At 52.0% G+C, this 11,628-nt stretch overlaps 1 long non-coding RNA gene across 1 annotated transcript; it reads left to right on the forward strand.

The window, feature by feature from the left end:
• Positions 1-523: 523 nt before the first annotated feature.
• On the forward strand, positions 524-8,477 carry LOC140593965 (uncharacterized). The gene is made up of 2 exons (XR_011994491.1): positions 524-1,102; positions 5,632-8,477. It is a non-coding gene; the product is annotated as an uncharacterized lncRNA (long non-coding RNA).
• The last annotated feature ends 3,151 nt before the right edge of the window (positions 8,478-11,628 follow it).

Below are 11,628 nucleotides of genomic sequence, written 5' to 3' on the forward strand. Positions count from 1 at the left end.
AGGAAGAGCATCTCTGGCAGAGCAAAGAGCCCATGCAAAGGTCCGGGGGCAGGGTTGGGCCTGGCTTGTTAGAGGAACAGGGAGGAGGCCTGAGGAGGCCTGGGGCTGGAGCAGAATGAGCTAGGGGGGAGAGAGGGGGGAGGTGAGGGCAGGGAGGTGACAGGGGCAGGGCCTGGAGGGCCTTGTGGGCTGTGGGGAGGGGCTTGGCCCTTCTCCGTGGAAGGATGTTGAGGCAGCTCCCTCTGGCTTTCATGGGGATGATAATAGCATTTCCCCAAGGATTTGTTATAGGAATTATATGAATTAATACGTGTAAAGGGATAGTATAGTGTCTGAGGCTAAACATATATTAAGTAGTAGGTTATTATGTGTGGGGGATGTGTGGGGCTTGGGGTGTGTCTGAACCGCTGCTGAGCGGGGTGGCTGCTAGTGAGTTTGTTGTAAAAGAATCTCTCCAAAGCTCTGTAAAAAACTCTGCTGGGTGTTTGAAAGCCCTGCTGGGGTTACTGCTTGTTGGCTTGGACGGGCTCTTTTGTATAACAGATGTTATCCAGATGTCAGCTGGGGTCACCCGGGCCTCGGAGATTTGGCGCCTGCCTCTCTCCCACGACCTGCGGGAAGCCCAGTGCCCTCCCCGAGATGTCTGCAAATTCCCAGGGCCTCTGTTCCCATGGTTCCTTCTTGGCCTGAGCTCCTGCTCGCTGAACCCTTGCTCTCGCTCACCTAGCCGGGGCCTGCCCTGTGGGGAAACAGGCCCGTATTCCTGATTTCTCCAGACCACCCGCACGTGATCTTGGCATATGTACCCCGATGCCTGCAGGTCCTGCGCATGATGCCACTCCCTAGGGTTCTGCTGTCCTGACGGTTTTAACGTTGCCTGGGCTTCCATAACAAGCTTCTGTAAGATGTTGCTTGGCAAAAATTCCACCACCCAAAGGAAAAGTTTGCATGCTTCTTGTCCAACCCAGCAAAGTTTATGACCAGCCTAACGTGAACTGGGCTGTCGTTACGAAGAGGAGTCTCGCTCAGGACACCCAAGGCCGTGGCTAGGAGCAGCTGTAGGTGCTTTTGACGTCACGTTGGCTTGAAGACTTGGAGGCAGGTAGGAGGACCAGGGCTGGCTGCGGGAAGTCGAGGCAGGAGGCGACAGGAGCGGGCGCAGAGCCGGCCGTGGGGCTGGTGGTGAGCAGTTGTGAAAGATAGTGATGCTTCCCCCTGGGGAAACTTCGGGACCAGAAACAGTTACCATGATGAGCCAGACTCCTGGAAAATTAGGCAAGGGTTGCTTCAGACAGAGTCTGCTGTAGATTCTTCTGGCAGTTCCTGTAATAACCACTAACTGCTTTCTCAGGGTGTGGCTGGTCAGGGCTCAGCGGTCAAAGCTGAAGCAGCAGAACCTCACAGGGGGCAGGGGTGAGAGGAGCCTCTCCGGGCAGGTCGTGACATGTGGGGAAGAGCCCAGAACGGGTCTAGTTCCAAGTCCAGGGCACAGGGTGGGTCAGAAAGATACATTCTGCTCACGCCTGTAAGACCAGGGTCACGTTTAACCTTGACCACAATTCAACGCGGCTGTGATGTGGCCTGAGTCGTACCCAGGACCATTCGCTTGGTTTCTGGATAATTGTAATCGTAGCATTTGGGGTCGACTTGAATAGAAACTTGACCCTTGGAATGTGCCTTCAATCACGTACTGTCTGGTATTTCTTAACCTTCTCTGGATCACAGACTCATCTGGGAATCGAATGAGATCTGTAGACCACCTCTAACTCACTGCCTGCCCCCTCCCCCCACAGTATATTTATCCAGATGATTTTTTTGGACGTGGTATGGTACCATGGTTGCCCAGTCCAGGTGAAGCACCTCTGATTTTCCTTTGCTCCTCTCATTTGATGTGAGAGGGAACAGTCACAAGAGCATAGCGCCTTGCTCAGAGGTACATAGATAGTGACAGTGCGGGGTGCCAGTCCAACGTAGCAACTGGCCAAGGAGTTGGAACAGGATGCAAACTCCTTACCAGCAAACGATGTAATCTCCCCATGACTCAGTTTCCCCACCTGCAACATCGAGATAATAATATATTTTTTAGATTTATTTATTTTAGAGAGGGAGGGAGGGAGAGAGGGAGGGAGGTGCAGATGGAGAGGGACAGAGAGAGAGAATCCCAAGCAGACTCCTCACTAAGTGTGGAGCCCAATGTGGGGCATGAGCCCATGACCCCAAGATCATGACCCAAGCCGAAGTCAAGAGTTGGGACGCTCAATCGGTTGAGCCACTCAGGAGTTCCAGTTATAGTTTTTTATGTTGTTGTTGTTGTTTTTTTTTTTTTTTTTTTTTAAGCAGAGACACAGGTTGATTCCTTAGCCATACTTCTAGCTCATGTAGAAGTTTGAAGTAAGGAATTCCTGCCACCTAGTACCTCTGTGGCGAATAAAGTAGAGTTTGTGGCACGGAAACATGTATGGTGACCACACCAATGCCTTTGCCCGTGTGGTTGTTGTCAGGGAACTAACAAACCACCTTAAAATGGAATAGCTTAAACCAAAAATCATTTATTAACCCCTGATTCTGTGGGTTGGCCATTTGGGCTCCGTGGGGGTGGTTCTTCTGCTGCTCATGCCTGGTTCCCTCATGGGACTACAGTTGGCTGGTGGGTTGGCTGGGGCTGCACGATCTTGGAGGCTTCATGCATGTGTCCGGTAGTTAGCGGGCTCTTGGCTGCGGTGCCTAGGGTCCCTGCCACGTGGCCTCTCTAGCAGGTGAGCTCCAGCTCATTCCCATTGTGGTGCAGAGTTGCCAGGGAAGGCAGAGGGTGCAAGTCTGGCCTGCAAGCACCTCTCAAGCTTCCCCTTGTGGCGTGATTGCTAATGTTTCATTGGCCAAGACAAGTCACATGGTCAAGCTCAGATTCAAGAAGTAGAGAATCAGAATCCACGTCTTGATGGAGGAGCTGCCAAATGTTGAGGCTATGTTTTTTTCCTCTCTCTTAGCGTCCCACACCCATCTGCTGGTGTGTGGCTGGGTATTGAGTTATCAGCTTAAAACTTAGAGAGTTTTGGTCCTAATGGGTGTTTCTCCTTCTCCAAAGAAGAGAACCTATTCTCAGAGTCTACAATCTCCAAGCTAGCCCACCAGTGTAGTTATGGCAAGTGATCTCCTCTGTATTGGGCATTTGTGTTTCTCTGTCTTGGGGTTCTCTTCCTCACCCGCCTGCATCCTCCCATCTTTCCCTCCCCCCTTCCATACCTATCCACCTTTCACCTGCATTAAGGGTTGAACAGACTATAGTGGGCCTGGGAACCGTATAGTCTTTCCCTGCGCTGTTCTCAGTGGAACATGCTGTCCAGGGATGGATGGGATGGGGTTGTCCCCTGCCACGGCAATTTTGGGGATAGTTCTCTGTTCTTTGGCTTAAAAAAGTATCCCCTGGCAAGGTGGGCTCATACCTGTCTCGTCTCCCACTTGCCTTAGAACAGCACCTGATATGCAGTTTGCGCTCAATAAATATTAGTGTGGGGAATGCGTGTTTACAGGCAGGGCCCAAGCCTCCGAGGTTGTGTGCCATCCAAGTGGCTACTTCCTATTGTCTAGCACCCACCAGCCTCTGGAATCCTGAGTGTGGCCCCTTAGTGATTGCGGTCAGTTACCCACAAAGTCCACAGACACCCCCACCCCCACCCCCCAGATGAGCTGTCCTCCTTCCTCTGCTGGAAATCTTCACTGAGCCCTAGACTCAACCCTTGCACCGGTGACTCAAAACAAAAGTATTTGGCGGGAGATGGTGACTGGTTTCACTGTGGGATGTGAGGGAGTAGGCGTGCGCCTCTAACTGGGTCTGTGTATATGCTTTTTCTTTTTTTAAAGATTTTATTTATTTATTTGAGAGAGAGAGGGAGAGAGAGAGAGAGAGAGAGAGAGAGAGAGAGAGAGAGAGAACAAGCAGGGGAGAGGGGCAGAGGGAGAGGGAGAAGCAGATTCCTCGCTGAGCAGGGAGCCCAATTCAGGGCTCGATCCCAGGACCCCAAGATCATGACCTGAGCCGAAGGCAGACGCTCACCCAACTGAGCCACCCAGGTGCTCTTCTCTGTGTATATGTTTTGGGCGAGGGCACCGATTTCCTTTCTAGGGCCCCATCTTTGGGGGGCTCCCTTCACATCAGAGACATGGTGGGTTTGTACATTTATTTTGACTACTTTCCAGCAGAGGGCAGTCAAGGGTCTCATTCTAAGCTGGTCCATGGCGATGACTTTGAAGTGTATGTGATGACAAGGTGACTTGTTCTAATTTGCGTGGAGGTGCCCTGGGAGCCAGCCATGGACCGGGGTCTGCCTGTGTGGTGTCCGTGTGCATGTGGCAGCCAGAAAAGCACCACCCCCAAGCTGTGCACGTCCTAATCCTCAGAACCTTGAGTATATTCCCCTACATGTTCATGGCAAAAGGAATTCTGTGCATGTGATAAAAGTTATGCATTTTGAAATGAGGAGGTGATCCTGGATCATCTGGGTGGCTCAATCTCACCACATGGATCCTTAAAACCAGGGAACCCTCCTTGGCAGGGACGGAAGCAACACGGAAGACGGGGAGGGGAGACTTGAAGGGTGACAGGGATTTGGCCTGTTCTGTGGGCTTTGAAGCTGAGGAAGGGGCCATGGGCCAAGAAATGCAGGTGTTTCTAGAAGCTGGGAATGGCCCTCAGCTGACGGTCAGCAAGGAAACCTCAAGGAACTGAAATCTGCCAGCAAACCATAATAAGCAAAGAAATCGATCCTTCCCTGAAGTCTCCAGAAGGGAGCACAGCCTGTGGATACCTTTTTAGTCTGGTGAGCCCTGGGAGGGACTTCCTGACCTCTGGAATGGTAAGACAACACTTTTGTGTTGTTTAAGCTGCAAAGTCTGTAGTAATGTCATGGCAGTCGCAAGAAGTTAATGGAATGGAAGGGCGCCTGGGTGGCTCAGTGGTTGAGTGTCTGCCTTTGGCTCAGGTTGTGACTCCTGGGTCCTGGGATCGAGTCCTGCATCGGGCTCCCCACAGGAAGCCTGCTTCTCCCTCTGCCTGTGTCTCTGCCTCTCTCTCTCCGTGTCTCTCGTAAATAAATAAATAAAAGCTTAAGGGGGAAAAAACAGAAGCTAATGGTATGGAAATGACTCTCTGCCTTTCTCCAAGAGAATGGTTTCAAGCCCAGCTGATGGAGGCGGCATGTCCCTCTGTGAGTGGCTTAGGGCCTCCTGGGGATGGCCAGGTGTCTGGCTGTGGATGGCCAGTGACTGCCACAGACAACGGAGTGTTTGCCTGCGAGCACTGTCATCCCCTCGTCCACTCCTTTTCTCCACCTGTCACTTGGAGGTCTGGAGGTTGGGTGGGGCCTGCCCTGCCTCCCCGAGTCCCTGCTGCTTGGCCATGAAGCTCTGGTGTGTGGAACCCACAAGTGTGCGTGGGAAAGTGAGGCCCAGAAGGGGGGCACCACAGGAGGGAGGCCAGGTGGCTGCTGGGGTGACATCCCCTGTCTTGTTCCTCCACCCCCGGAAAGAGCAGGACATACCTGTGCTGCTCCTGATCTACGGGGAAACCTCCCCAGTCAGGGCCAGGTGGGCACTAGTGCATTCCTGAGGCTCAATGCTCTCCTGTCTGTCCAGTGCTGTGATGGGAGAAGAGGAGCCCCTGCCCCGGATGGTAAAGGCCTACCTGGTGATGGTGCCTCGGCCGCCGCTTCAGGTGAGTCGCCAGGGGTTGAGTGGGGGAGACCCCCACACCAGTCACTGTCCCTTTGGCCTCCCCAAGGGCTGATCCTCTTGGACTCTTGGCTCACCCATCCCAGTGGTCCCTGCAGGTCAGGTGGGCATCCCAGAGGTGAGGGCTCCAGGGTGGAGCTGGGTGGGTGTGAGATGAATCCTGACCCCAGCAAGGATGGGATGGAGGGGAGGGGTCCTCTGGGGAGCCGAAGAGAGACCCCTCCCAGCACTGTCCCTGTGGAGTCCTCCAAAGACTGTGGGTTTCATAGTGGCAGCAGAGGTAACCCCTGCCCCCGGCTGGGACCCTGTTGACCCATGACCTGTAGCCTTGGAAGTCGACGGACACCCTCAACTCAGATGGAAGATCCAATCCTGAACCAGGTAAGCTGGTGGAGGTGAGGTGTGGTGGGGCCTTTGCCAGGACCAGAGTGGGGTCCTTGGGTACTGGGTCTGGACGGGGAGGAGGAAGAGGGGGCTCGGCCTGGCCTGCGGCGGTTGACTTGATTTGCTTCTGGGTGTGTGTCTTGCCTGCAGGTAGACATGCAGGTGTGCAGACACACAGGTGCAGGCCTGCCTGTGTACGCACACCTTTGGGAAAATGCTGATGCATAGGCGAGGACACCTGGCGTAGACATGCACTGACTGGGCACCCGTCTCGTGCCAGGCACTTTGCATGTCCACCACTGTGTGAGCTCATTGGCTGGACTGATCCCCACCCGACATGGGACATTTGCTTTAGGTCCCAAGTGCCGGGCAGGGGATGAAGTTGAGATCTGATCCGAGGCAGTTGCGTCGGTTTGAGACATTGGAGACACAGAGAGGAGTCGTCCTGCCCTGCAAGGGCTGGCATGATGATGGCAGAGACAAACACTACCCAAATCAGTAAGTAATGAGATAGGAGATAGTGATCAGTGTCCTGAATTAACAGAACGCAAGATAAGAAGGAGAGAGAATGAATCAGAGGAGGGATGTGGTTATTTAGCTCAGGATCAGAGGAGGCCTTTCTGAGGAGGTGATATTTGAGGAGATATGAAGGAGGTGAGGGAGGGAGCCTGATGATATCTGGGGGGAACAGTGGTTCAGGCACGGGAACAGCCCATGTAAAGGCCCTGGGGCAGGACTGTGCCTGGAAGTTGGAGGAACTATGTGGAGGCCCATGTGACTGGAGCAGAGTGAGGGAAGGGGAGAGAGGGGGGGCGGAGAGGCAGGGAGAACTTGTTTTTATTTTTATTTTTATTTTTATTTTTAGAACTTGGATTTTTAACTCTGAGGAGAGTGGGAGCCCTGGAGGGCTGCGGACCTGGCTCAGGGGCTCACGGGCGCCCTCTGGGGGCTGGTGTGGGGAGGATAGACTATGGGAGCATGGGTGGCCTGGGGACCAGGACTGGTTCAGGTAGGCCATGATAGGATAGGACCAGGTGGGGCTAAGGAGGAGGGAAGTGGGTTGATTCTGGCTAGATTTTGAACCGGAGCTTCTAGGGTTTGCTGAGGGATTTGATATGCGGTGCAGAGAGATGCTGAGGACCCCACGATGCTCCTGGCCTGAGCGAGTGAAGAACTAATGTGTCTTGAACGGAGCTGGCGAAGACAACCGGGTCACATGACCTTTGAGATGTCGCCAGGGGCCACCTAGGATGCAAACAGAGGTGTCAATTTGGGAATCATGGCGTATGGTGATTTTTTTAAAAAAGAGTTTCAATTTGGTTTTAATAATTCCTTTGTCAGATTTCTCTCATTCCTCTGAACGTGGAAATAGTTGCGAGCTATAAACCGTGTCTAGATTGCCAGTACATTTAGTTTTAGGTTTTGTTTTTGTTTTTCAAACATCAAAGGTGACCTCTGCCACCAATTGTTAACCATGCCATAGTCGTGACCATTAAACGTCCCTTTAGGAGTCCAGTTGTAGCAAGTGACAAATCAAAAGGGAAGAGTCTATAGCAAATGTTTAATGCTGCTGGATAGGATCCTCAGCCCAACATAAAACAGATTAAACATCAGAATGTGGTCCGTCCCTTACTGTCATTGTTCATGAAAGTTCCTGAAACCCGTATTCTTCTGTGAAGCGTTGGGCTAAATCACAGTGGATTTTTAAGTCGCATCCTTGGTAATTAATCATACGATCACGTCTTGTCAAGCAGAGTGAACGCTAATGCGGTATCCAGAAATCTTATCATCTGTTTCTCCAGAAGGGACCTGGGCACTGCTTCCCAGTATCTTAGCCGGATTTCTTCATACCAGGCAAGTAGGTGATTCTGGGACTGAGAAATTATTATTATTATTGTTATTATTTGAATATTTTATTTGTTTGTTTATTTGTTTTGAGAGGGAGAGAGAGAGAGAGTGAGAGAGTGAGGGAGCGAGCACACACGTGAGTGAGGGGGAAAGGCCAAGGGAGAGGGAGAGAGGGAATCCTGAGCACATTCTGTGCTGAGTGTGGAGCCAATGTGGGGCTTGATCCTACGGCCCTGAGATCGTGATCTGAACTGAAATAAAAAATTTGATGCTCAACCGACTGAGCCACCCAGGTGCCCTCAACTTAAATTTTTATTAAAAACATTTTTTGGAGGGATGCCCGGGTGGCTCAGCGGTTGGGCGCGCCTGCCTTTGGCTCAGGTTGTGATCCCGGAATCCAGGATCGAGTCCCACATGAGGCTCCCTGTGAGGAGCCTGCTTCTCCCTCTGCCTGTGTCTCTGCCTCTCTCTCTCTCAGTCTGTGTCTCTCATGAATAAATAAATAAATCTTTTAAAAATATTTTTTGGATGGATGATTCAATTTATTTAATCCATCAGCAATTGTTACGTATTTACATTTTTCCCCTGAATTTAATCTATACCTACTCTTTTTTCCCCAGCTTTGATATAATTGACCTATAACGTTGTGTAAGTTTAAAGTGCACAGTGGGATGCTTTGATATACTTGCATGTTGCAGGGTGATTACCATGATCACCACCATAGTGTTAGGTACCACCTCCATCGCCTCACATAATTACCATTTCTTATTTGTGGTCAGAGCACTTAGGATTTACTCTCTTAGCGGCCCCTTAGTGTCCTGCTTGTCAATCAGGCAATGCCAAGGTCACTCTGGTCTCTCCTTGGCAGTGGGTGCTGACATCAGTGACTGCACCTATGTCCCATCCTAGTAGCACCTCCTACCCCCAGAGAGATGAGGATGGGCTGGTCCATTGGTGTATACCCGAGTGCACTAACTTTCCCCCGTTCTCCAGCCTTTGTGACATTTGGATGTCCTGAGTCACCATAGGTGAGGTCTCCTTTTATGCCTGGATGCCCTACAAGGCAGGTGAGGGCTGGGTGGGAAGGGTAGGTGAGGGTGTCTGCCCCAAATATGCACACTCCTGAGTCTACTCACTGGGGAAAGGGATTAGCCGAATCCACTGCTGGACCTGGGGGAGGAAGGCCAAGCCTGCTCTCCCCAATGCCTGGAGCCCAATCAGCAGGTTCCAACAGATCTCTGGCCGATGCAGTCCCACCCAAAGGCCCTCACCCAGTTTGTGGTCTTCTCAGCACTCAGCACCTCCAGCTCTCTTATATCCATATTCAACCCCCCAGCGCATTGACCCTGCAGCAACTGGGCCAAGACCCACACACCCAATCTGTGGACACTTCCAGAACCTTAGTGTGCCAGCATTGGCAATCTCCGGCTCCCAACAGCTGGCATCCAACACGTTGGCCCTGCGATACTCCATCATTTTTTTTCAGCATCTTGTTATCCCACACGTGGAATAACACTCAGGGCACAGGTGAATACTCTAGCATCTCTAGCATCTAAAGTCCCAGTTTCCCATCAGTCAGTGCCAACACGTTGGCCAATCCTGAGGCCAACACTGAAGCACCCCAGCATTCAGTGCCTTGACTCCCCACCTCTGAATGGCTGAAGCCCAACATGTGAACATCCCAAATCCCACCACTGTCAACACCCCAACTTCTCGTCAGACGACTGGCAACGTGCTCACCCAAACAGGCTGCTGCGCTGTACCTTATGGCCTTCAACTGATTGGACAAGGCCCACCCACATAGCAAAAAATAATCTGCTTTACCTAAAGGCAAGAGATTGAAGATGGGAATCACATCTACAACATGCCTTCACAGCAACTCTTAGACGAGTGTTTGATGTGATGTGTGGGTGTTCCAAAGCCTGCATCCCAGATACTGGCCACCATCTAAGGTCTGGCAGCCAAACACCAAAATGGTCCAAAAAAAGGACACCCTAAGGGGCAGTATGTCCCTTCTCCAACATCTGGTAACTAGCCGCAATCAGAAAACACCCAGCATGCCCCAATACCCAAGGGGCCTGCCTCCAACACCCTGCAAGATGCATGGATGTCGACAGCCCTTCCTCTAACCCTCCAACTCTCCACTGGCCAAGCTCACCAAGCTTCCCCTGGATCCTGGACAGAGCAGACCAGTGCCCGGCCCTCGCTGTGTATTCCTTTAGTCCAGCCTCGGAGGCCGGCTCCCTGTGCAGTGTTGCCCTGACACCCAGTGAGTTCTGTTCCCCGGTCCTCACCAGCCAATACTCAACATAGGGTGGCCCCATCATCGGTGTCAACAGCTGTCCTTGTGCTAGGTTGACACAGCCACGACTGAATTCCTCACCAGGCTAACACCCAGTGCTTTCACACCTAAGAATCTCTTTGTCACTCTGTACCCTAACATGCCACCACTTGTTTTTTTTTTTGACCCCCTAAGGGTGCGTTTGCTCACACCCTGCCTGTGGTCAGGTTCTGGGGGGTGTCGACTGTGACCTGACTCTACTTGGTCTTGCCCTCTGTAGATGGGGGGATCATTCAGATTTCCTGATGGTGGAGTGGTACACTTTGGCCAGTGAGGTCAAGGGGCCCAAGGGGCTTGGACAGGGGGCCAAGAATATGGGTGTCTGAGCGTTTGCCTGCCTGGGGCTGGAGACCCTCATGACCTGGCTTAACCTTCTCTGCCTCCCCTTAACAATCAGAGCCTTCACTTTGCCTGGGGTCAGCTCAACTCCTCCCCCCTCCCAAGCTTGGCAGTAGTAGGGGGTGAGGCTTCTCTATTGGTCAGGGCTCTCTAGGGAGACAGAACCAATAGCATATAAGTGTGTGTGTGTGTGTGTGTGTGTGTGTACATATATGTGCCTATATATACACATATGTATAATATATATATTATGAGATTTATTTTAAACAGTTTGCTGAAGCAAAATTTGCAGGGTAGGCTGGAAACCAGCAAGATTTCATGCTTCAGTCTTGGGGCAGAATTCCTTTCTCTCTGGGAAACCAGTTTTGGCTCTTATAGCCTTCAACTGATTGGACAAGGCCCACCCACATAGCAAAAGGTAATCTGCTTTACTCAAAGGCAAGGGATTGAAGATGGGAATCACATCTACAACATGCCTTCACAGCAACTCTCAGACGAGTGTTTGAATGACCGAGTACTTTAGCCTAGCCAGGTTGGCACAAAACTAACCTTCGCATCCCCCCTTCTGTCCTCTCTGGCTGGGGGAGGAGGGATGTGGGGTGGAGGAAGACCTGGAGCAGATGGGTCCTCTTCGACCCACACAGGCTGTGTAGCCTGGTCTTGCCCTGGTATTTTCGGGTCCCTCTGGAGTGGAAGGGGCGTTCCTTACACTGAGGAGCCCCCTTCCTCTGGCCACTGAAGGATGACCCTACAAGTCCCCAGACAACGAGTTCTCAAAATAAACTTAGCCTCTGTCCTGTGTGAGCTGCCTCATTGGTCTTTGGGGCAGGGGGGTGAGGGTGGAAGCTGGGAAAGGGGTGGGTTGTTGGGGGGCATCGATGAGAATAAATGCCTGAAAGTGACCCCCTGCCCCAGGAGCATGAGGCTGGTTTCCCCACTTCTGTGCCCTGGAATCAACTTGATGTGAAGTGTGGGGGCTGCAGCAGAGT

The sequence above is a fragment of the Vulpes vulpes genome, chromosome 9 (genome assembly GCF_048418805.1).
Source record: "Vulpes vulpes isolate BD-2025 chromosome 9, VulVul3, whole genome shotgun sequence".
Classification (NCBI taxonomy): Eukaryota; Metazoa; Chordata; class Mammalia; order Carnivora; family Canidae; genus Vulpes; species Vulpes vulpes.